This window comes from Drosophila suzukii, chromosome Y, assembly GCF_043229965.1.
Source record: "Drosophila suzukii chromosome Y, CBGP_Dsuzu_IsoJpt1.0, whole genome shotgun sequence".
NCBI classification, from domain to species: domain Eukaryota; kingdom Metazoa; phylum Arthropoda; class Insecta; order Diptera; family Drosophilidae; genus Drosophila; species Drosophila suzukii.
In genome coordinates this window covers 467,501-477,500 of record NC_092085.1, presented here as the reverse complement: position 1 = coordinate 477,500, position 10,000 = coordinate 467,501, and the positions used below count along the sequence as shown (strand labels likewise).

Sequence of the window (10,000 nt, the reverse complement as noted above, 5' to 3'; positions counted from 1 at the left end):
TTTAAGTCCTTCTTAAATGAGGCCATTTACCCATAGAGGGTGCCAGGCCCGTATAACGTTAATGATTACTAGATGATGTTTCCAAAGAGTCGTGTTGCTTGATAGTGCAGCACTAAGTGGGTGGTAAACTCCATCTAAAACTAAATATAACCATGAGACCGATAGTAAACAAGTACCGTGAGGGAAAGTTGAAAAGAACTCTGAATAGAGAGTTAAACAGTACGTGAAACTGCTTAGAGGTTAAGCCCGATGAACCTGAATATCCGTTATGGAAAATTCATCATTAAAATTGTAATATTTAAACAATATTATGATAATAGTGTGCATTTTTTCCATATAAGGACATTGTAATCTATTAGCATACAAAATTTATCATAAAATATAACTTATAGTTTATTCAAATTAATTTGCTTGCATTTTAACACAGAATAAATGTTATTAATTTGATAAAGTGCTGATAGATTTATATGAATACAGTGCGTTAATTTTTCGGAATTATATAATGGCATAATTATCATTGATTTTTGTGTTTATTATATGCACTTGTATGATTAACAATGCGAAAGATTCAGGATACCTTCGGGACCCGTCTTGAAACACGGACCAAGGAGTCTAACATATGTGCAAGTTATTGGGATATAAACCTAATAGCGTAATTAACTTGACTAATAATGGGATTAGTTTTTTAACTATTTATAGCTAATTAACACAATCCCGGGGCGTTCTATATAGTTATGTATAATGATATTTATATTATTTATGCCTCTAACTGGAACGTACCTTGAGCATATATGCTGTGACCCGAAAGATGGTGAACTATACTTGATCAGGTTGAAGTCAGGGGAAACCCTGATGGAAGACCGAAACAGTTCTGACGTGCAAATCGATTGTCAGAATTGAGTATAGGGGCGAAAGACCAATCGAACCATCTAGTAGCTGGTTCCTTCCGAAGTTTCCCTCAGGATAGCTGGTGCATTTTAATGTTATATAAAATAATCTTATCTGGTAAAGCGAATGATTAGAGGCCTTAGGGTCGAAACGATCTTAACCTATTCTCAAACTTTAAATGGGTAAGAACCTTAACTTTCTTGATATGAAGTTCAAGGTTATGATATAATGTGCCCAGTGGGCCACTTTTGGTAAGCAGAACTGGCGCTGTGGGATGAACCAAACGTAATGTTACGGTGCCCAAATTAACAACTCATGCAGATACCATGAAAGGCGTTGGTTGCTTAAAACAGCAGGACGGTGATCATGGAAGTCGAAATCCGCTAAGGAGTGTGTAACAACTCACCTGCCGAAGCAACTAGCCCTTAAAATGGATGGCGCTTAAGTTGTATACCTATACATTACCGCTAAAGTAGATGATTTATATTACTTGTGATATAAATTTTGAAACTTTAGTGAGTAGGAAGGTACAATGGTATGCGTAGAAGTGTTTGGCGCAAGCCTGCATGGAGCTGCCATTGGTACAGATCTTGGTGGTAGTAGCAAATAATCGAATGAGACCTTGGAGGACTGAAGTGGAGAAGGGTTTCGTGTGAACAGTGGTTGATCACGAGTTAGTCGGTCCTAAGTTCAAGGCGAAAGCCGAAAATTTTCAAGTAAAACACAAATGCCATACAAATATATTATATTATATAAATCAAGCTAATTAATATACTTGAATAATTTTGAACGAAAGGGAATACGGTTCCAATTCCGTAACCTGTTGAGTATCCGTTTGTTATTAAATATGGGCCTCGTGCTCATCCTGGCAACAGGAACGACCATAAAGAAGCCGTCGAGAGATATCGGAAGAGTTTTCTTTTCTGTTTTATAGCCGTACTACCATGGAAGTCTTTCGCAGAGAGATATGGTAGATGGGCTAGAAGAGCATGACATATACTGTTGTGTCGATATTTTCTCCTCGGACCTTGAAAATTTATGGTGGGGACACGCAAACTTCTCAACAGGCCGTACCAATATCCGCAGCTGGTCTCCAAGGTGAAGAGTCTCTAGTCGATAGAATAATGTAGGTAAGGGAAGTCGGCAAATTAGATCCGTAACTTCGGGATAAGGATTGGCTCTGAAGATTGAGATAGTCGGGCTTGATTGGGAAACAATAACATGGTTTATGTGCTCGTTCTGGGTAAATAGAGTGTCTGGCATTTATGTTGGTCACTTGTTCCCCGGATAGTTTAGTTACGTAGCCAATTGTGGAACTTTCTTGCTAAAATTTTTAAGAATACTAATTGGGTTAAACCAATTAGTTCTTATTAATTATAACGATTATCAATTAACAATCAATTCAGAACTGGCACGGACTTGGGGAATCCGACTGTCTAATTAAAACAAAGCATTGTGATGGCCCTAGCGGGTGTTGACACAATGTGATTTCTGCCCAGTGCTCTGAATGTCAAAGTGAAGAAATTCAAGTAAGCGCGGGTCAACGGCGGGAGTAACTATGACTCTCTTAAGGTAGCCAAATGCCTCGTCATCTAATTAGTGACGCGCATGAATGGATTAACGAGATTCCTACTGTCCCTATCTACTATCTAGCGAAACCACAGCCAAGGGAACGGGCTTGGAATAATTAGCGGGGAAAGAAGACCCTTTTGAGCTTGACTCTAATCTGGCAGTGTAAGGAGACATAAGAGGTGTAGAATAAGTGGGAGATATTAGACTTCGGTTTGGTATCGCCAATGAAATACCACTACTCTTATTGTTTCCTTACTTACTTGATTAAATGGAACGTGTATCATTTCCTAGCCATTATACGGATATATTTATTATATCTTATGGTATTGGGTTTTGATGCAAGCTTCTTGATCAAAGTATCACGAGTTTGTTATATAATCGCAAACAAATTCTTTAATAAAACGGTGCATTTATGTATTTTTGATTTGAAAATTTGGTATAACTCCAATTACTCAGGTATGATCCAATTCAAGGACATTGCCAGGTAGGGAGTTTGACTGGGGCGGTACATCTCTCAAATAATAACGGAGGTGTCCCAAGGCCAGCTCAGTGCGGACAGAAACCACACATAGAGCAAAAGGGCAAATGCTGACTTGATCTCGGTGTTCAGTACACACAGGGACAGCAAAAGCTCGGCCTATCGATCCTTTTGGTTTAAAGAGTTTTTAACAAGAGGTGTCAGAAAAGTTACCATAGGGATAACTGGCTTGTGGCGGCCAAGCGTTCATAGCGACGTCGCTTTTTGATCCTTCGATGTCGGCTCTTCCTATCATTGTGAAGCAAAATTCACCAAGCGTTGGATTGTTCACCCATGCAAGGGAACGTGAGCTGGGTTTAGACCGTCGTGAGACAGGTTAGTTTTACCCTACTAATGACAAAACGTTGTTGCGACAGCATTCCTGCGTAGTACGAGAGGAACCGCAGGTACGGACCAATGGCACAATACTTGTTCGAGCGAACAGTGGTATGACGCTACGTCCGTTGGATTATGCCTGAACGCCTCTAAGGTCGTATCCGTGCTGGACTGCAATGATAAATAAGGGGCAATTTGCATTGTATGGCTTCTAAACCATTTAAAGTTTATAATTTACTTTATAAACGACAATGGATGTGATGCCAATGTAATTTGTAACATAGTAAATTGGGAGGATCTTTGATCACCTGATGCCGCGCTAGTTACATATAAAAGCATTATTTAATACAATGACAAAGCCTAGAATCAATTGTAAACGACTTTTGTAACAGGCAAGGTGTTGTAAGTGGTTGAGCAGCTGCCATACTGCGATCCACTGAAGCTTATCCTTTGCTTGATGATTCGATAATAAAGATGTTGCAAGCGGCATAATAATTTATGCTTGCTTGCAACGGCGCGCCACTTTGTGGTTAGCAAAAGGTCTAGTAATATAAGAGACCTATAAAAAAATCAATATATTATTATAAATAAATATTGAACAAACAAAATGCATCGTCATCTTTATTAGTGACGCGATGATAAAGTGGCAAACATATTCCATGTATAAATATTCCTATGGTATTTTGATAATGCAAGTAAAGAGGACATATATAAAAGTAAGTATATGTTCCTCCAATGGTAGCAGCGGTTGGTTGGTTGGTGTCTGCTCCTCTTATTGTTCAAAACTTATGTTATGGTAGCAAGTCTGTATCGTCATATTATTAGTGACGCGAAAAATTAGTGGCAAACAATATTCGATGTATAAATATTCCTATGGTATTAATATTCAAATGAAGAGACCATTTAAATAAAGAGGACATATATAAAAGTAAGTATATGTTCCTCCAATGGTAGCAGCGGTTGGTTGGTTGGTGTCTGCTCCTCTTATTGTTCAAAACTTATGTTATGGTAGCAAGTCTGTATCGTCATATTATAAGTGACGCGAAAAATTAATGGCAAACATATTCGATGTATATAAATATTCCTATGGTATTCAAATTCAAGTAAAGAGACCATTAAAGTACAGAGAGAGGCCATATAATAAGTAAGTATATGTTCCTCCAATGGTAGCAGTGGTTGGTTGGTTGGTTGGTTGGCGGCTGCTCCTCTTATTGTTCAAAACTTATGTTATGGTAGCAAGTCTGTATCGTCATATTATAAGTGACGCGAAAAATTAGTGGCAAACATATTCGATGTATAAATATTCCTATGGTATTGAAATTCAAATAAAGAGACCATTAAAATAAAGAGGACATATATAAAAGTAAGTAATGGTAGCGGCGGTTGGTTGGTTGGCGGCTGCTCTTATTGTTCAAAACTTATGTTATCAATATGAGTTTGGCAATACAATAAAGAAGACCAATCTAATCCATATAAGACTAAATGGATTATATGGATATGCTTAGGAAACCCATATATTAATAAAAAAAAATTTATGTATAGAAAATTATACATATATGTATTTATATAAATGAATCGTATGGATATGGCTTATAGTAGATATAATACCTTTAAGGCATATTAATGTATAATATAGTAAATATATATACGTTGAAATATAAATGCATTTTTATATATATGGCAGCATATAAGTGTCATATGAAAAATAATAGAGTTTACCCATATATCACTGAAATGAGATATATAAACCTAGTGAGGGGCGGCACTAGTGAATGAATCGTATAGATATGGCTTACAGGTATAATACCTATATGTCATAATATGGTTTAATATTATAAATATACATTGAAATATGAATGAATTGTATAGATATGGCTTTTAAATGCCATATGCATAAGAATAAATAGAATGATTAACACTTATATCACTGAAATAAGATATAAAAACCTAGTGAAGGGTGGCACTAGTACTGTAAACATGATTTTGGCAGAGCTCGGGGTAAAAAACTACTATAGGGAGGTGGTCGTTGGCGGGCCCCTCCTCGTATTGGTCAAAACCTATGTTATACATATGAGGTTGTCAATACTATAAAGAACGCCAAGCATATCCATATAAATGTATGGATATGCATACAAATCCATACAAAAGTGAAAAAAAAATAATGTATTGAAAAATATACATATATTTATATAAGTGAATCGTATGGATATGTCTTATAGGTATAATACCTATAAGGCATAACAATGTATAATCTAGCAAATATACATCGAAATATGCAGGAATTGTATAGATATGGCATATAAATGCCATATACATAAGAATAAATTGTATATCAATGCAATAAGATATATAAACCTAGTGAGGGGCGGCACTAGTAAATGAATCGTATGGATATGGCTTATAGGTATAATACCTATAAGGCATAATAATGTATAATATAATAAATATACATTAAAACATGATTGAATTATATAGATATGGCATATAAATGCCATATACTTAAGAATAAATGGTAAAATTTACCCGTATATCACTTAAACACGATATATAAACCTAGTGAGGGTGACGCTAGTACTGTAAACATGCTTTTGGAAGATAATGGGTCCAAAAACTACTATAGGGAGGTGGTCGTTGGCGGGCCCCTCCTCGTATTGGTCAAAACCTATGTTATGCATATAAGTTTGTCAATACTATTAAGACCGCCAAGCATATCCATATAAATGTATGGATATGCATAAAAATCCATACAAAAGTGAAAAAAAATAATGTATTGAAAAATATACATATATTTATATAAGTGAATCGTATGGATATGGCTTATAGGTATAATACCTATAAGGCATAACAATGTATAATCTAGCAAGTATACATCGAAATATGAAGGAATTGTATAGATATGGCATATAAATGCCATATACATAAGAATAAATTGTATATCAATGCAATAAGATATATAAACCTAGTGAGGGGCGGCACTAGTAAATGAATCGTATGGATATGGCTTATAGGTATAATACCTATAAGGCATAATAATGTATAATATAATAAATATACATTAAAACATGATTGAATTATATAGATATGGCATATAAATGCCATATACTTAAGAATAAATGGTAAAATTTACCCGTATATCACTGAAACACGATATATAAACCTAGTGAGGGTGACACTAGTACTGTAAACATGCTTTTAGAAGATCATGGGTCCAAAAACTACTATAGGGAGGTGGTCGTTGGCGGGCCCCTCCTCGTATTGGTCAAAACCTATGTTATGCATATAAGTTTGTCAATACTATTAAGACCGCCAAGCATATCCATATAAATGTATGGATATGCATAAAAATCCATACAAAAGTGAAAAAAAATAATGTATTGAAAAATATACATATATTTATATAAGTGAATCGTATGGATATGGCTTATAGGTATAATACCTATAAGGCATAACAATGTATAATCTAGCAAGTATACATCGAAATATGAAGGAATTGTATAGATATGGCATATAAATGCCATATAAATAAGAATAAATTGTATATCAATGCAATAAGATATATAAACCTAGTGAGGGGCGGCACTAGTAAATGAATCGTATGGATATGGCTTATAGGTATAATACCTATAAGGCATAATAATGTATAATATAATAAATATACATTAAAATATGATTGAATTATATAGATATGGCATATAAATGCCATATACTTAAGAATAAATGGTAAAATTTACCCGTATATCACTTAAACACGATATATAAACCTAGTGAGGGTGACGCTAGTACTGTAAACATGCTTTTGGAAGATAATGGGTCCAAAAACTACTATAGGGAGGTGGTCGTTGGCGGGCCCCTCCTCGTATTGGTCAAAACCTATGTTATGCATATAAGTTTGTCAATACTATTAAGACCGCCAAGCATATCCATATAAATGTATGGATATGCATAAAAATCCATACAAAAGTGAAAAAAATAATGTATTGAAAAATATACATATATTTATATAAGTGAATCGTATGGATATGGCTTATAGGTATAATACCTATAAGGCATAACAATGTATAATCTAGCAAGTATACATCGAAATATGAAGGAATTGTATAGATATGGCATATAAATGCCATATACATAAGAATAAATTGTATATCAATGCAATAAGATATATAAACCTAGTGAGGGGCGGCACTAGTAAATGAATCGTATGGATATGGCTTATAGGTATAATACCTATAAGGCATAATAATGTATAATATAATAAATATACATTAAAACATGATTGAATTATATAGATATGGCATATAAATGCCATATACTTAAGAATAAATGGTAAAATTTACCCGTATATCACTGAAACACGATATATAAACCTAGTGAGGGTGACACTAGTACTGTAAACATGCTTTTAGAAGATCATGGGTCCAAAAACTACTATAGGGAGGTGGTCGTTGGCGGGCCCCTCCTCGTATTGGTCAAAACCTATGTTATGCATATAAGTTTGTCAATACTATTAAGACCGCCAAGCATATCCATATAAATGTATGGATATGCATAAAAATCCATACAAAAGTGAAAAAAAATAATGTATTGAAAAATATACATATATTTATATAAGTGAATCGTATGGATATGGCTTATAGGTATAATACCTATAAGGCATAACAATGTATAATCTAGCAAGTATACATCGAAATATGAAGGAATTGTATAGATATGGCATATAAATGCCATATAAATAAGAATAAATTGTATATCAATGCAATAAGATATATAAACCTAGTGAGGGGCGGCACTAGTAAATGAATCGTATGGATATGGCTTATAGGTATAATACCTATAAGGCATAATAATGTATAATATAATAAATATACATTAAAATATGATTGAATTATATAGATATGGCATATAATTGCCATATACTTAAGAATACATGGTAAAATTTACCTGTGTATCACTGAAACACGATATATAAACCTAGTGAGGGTGACGCTAGTACTGTAAACATGCTTTTAGAAGATCATGGGTCCAAAAACTACTATAGGGAGGTGGTCGTTGGCGGGCCCCTCCTCGTATTGGTCAAAACTTATGTTATGCGTATGCATATGATTTTGTCAATACTATAAAGAAAACTTGTTTTGTACATACAAAACTAAATGAATTATATGGATATTGAAAAATAAATGGCATTATATCCATATAATGAAAATATACTTGTATTCTCTTATTATAAGAGAGAATACCATATGGGTGGTTGGCAAAGAGAATTGAAAATACCCGAATTGAAGATATTGGGTTCAAAAACTAGTATAGGGTGGTGTAGCAAATAAAGTTAAGACCATATATCCATATAATGGATATACACATGTATTCTCTTATTATAAGAAAGAATACCATATGGTTGGTTGGTAAAGATAATTGAAAATACCCGAATTGAAGATTACGGGTTCAAAAACTATTATATGGTGATGTAGCAAATAAAATGAAGATGATATATCCATATAATGGAATTATATGTGTATTCTCTTATTATAAGAGAGAGTTTCAAATGGTTTGGTGGCAAAGACAATTGAAAATACCCGAATTAAAGATAATGGGTCCAAAAACTACTATAGGATGGTCAATGGGCCGGCCATCTCCTATTGACAATAGTCGGTAGATAAGATATTATCCGTCAAATTTGTTTCTGTGTTCATTTATGAATATGGGACTTGGCTCCGCGGTTAATATTTTAAGCCCAAGATAATAAAGTCGAAACAAAGGCCAAGTGTTTCTATTATACATAGAATAACAAATTGTTTCCCAATTTTATCGTTAATTAATCCTATTTAAAACAAAAAGAGGCAGGATTGCTAGATATACATTGTAAATGTATATTTGACCTTTCTGCCTCTATCTTAACTATTTAATATTAGTTTACACAAAAAAAGGCGTAAAAGCGAATTATAAATATATTTTATTATTAAAGTACATATCATATATGCGCTCGGTTTTATATTATATATTACCAAAGAGTCTATATGAATATATACAGATAAATTTTAAATTTATCATCAAAATACAAATGATTTAACTCAATATTATATATTGGTTAAACAAAAATTGTACATGTGTGGATACAATAATGACGTATGTCGAACAAAAATGATATTTTAGAATGAAATATGCATATATAAAGAAAATATTATTACATATTACAAAATATTGTGTTTTAAAGAAGATAAGATATTTCTTTTTTTTAAACATCAATAATTAAAAAACTTGTTATTATTAGTGGCGAAACAAGTATATATTGAAAACAAACGTATACGAATGCTATATAAAAATGGCCGTATTCGATAGAAAACAATCTATAAAATTTATATTGCTAATTTCTATTCAAAAATATGAATGAAATATGAATAAAAACATTATTCTGGTTGATCCTGCCAGTAGTTATATGCTTGTCTCAAAGATTAAGCCATGCATGTCTAAGTACACACGAATTAAAAGTGAAACCGCAAAAGGCTCATTATATCAGTTATGGTTCCTTAGATCGTTAACAGTTACTTGGATAACTGTGGTAATTCTAGAGCTAATACATGCAATTAAAACATGAACCTTATGGGACATGTGCTTTTATTAGGCTAAAACCAAGCGATCGCAAGATCGTTATATTGGTTGAACTCTAGATAACATGCAGATCGTATGGTCTTG

General features: G+C 33.5%; 2 non-coding genes across 2 annotated transcripts in view; both read left to right on the top strand.

Annotated features, from left to right (window-relative positions):
- Nucleotides 1-3,779, top strand: part of LOC139353798 (large subunit ribosomal RNA) — a 3,970-nt gene extending 191 nt beyond the window's left edge. Inside the window, exon 1 of the ribosomal RNA XR_011604938.1 lies at nt 1-3,779. This exon is cut by the window's left edge and continues 191 nt beyond it. This is a non-coding gene — a ribosomal RNA (large subunit ribosomal RNA).
- A 5,937-nt stretch (nt 3,780-9,716) lies between these two features.
- The window catches only part of LOC139353860 (small subunit ribosomal RNA), a 1,995-nt gene continuing 1,711 nt past the window's right edge, over nt 9,717-10,000 (top strand). Inside the window, exon 1 of the ribosomal RNA XR_011604988.1 lies at nt 9,717-10,000. This exon is cut by the window's right edge and continues 1,711 nt beyond it. This is a non-coding gene — a ribosomal RNA (small subunit ribosomal RNA).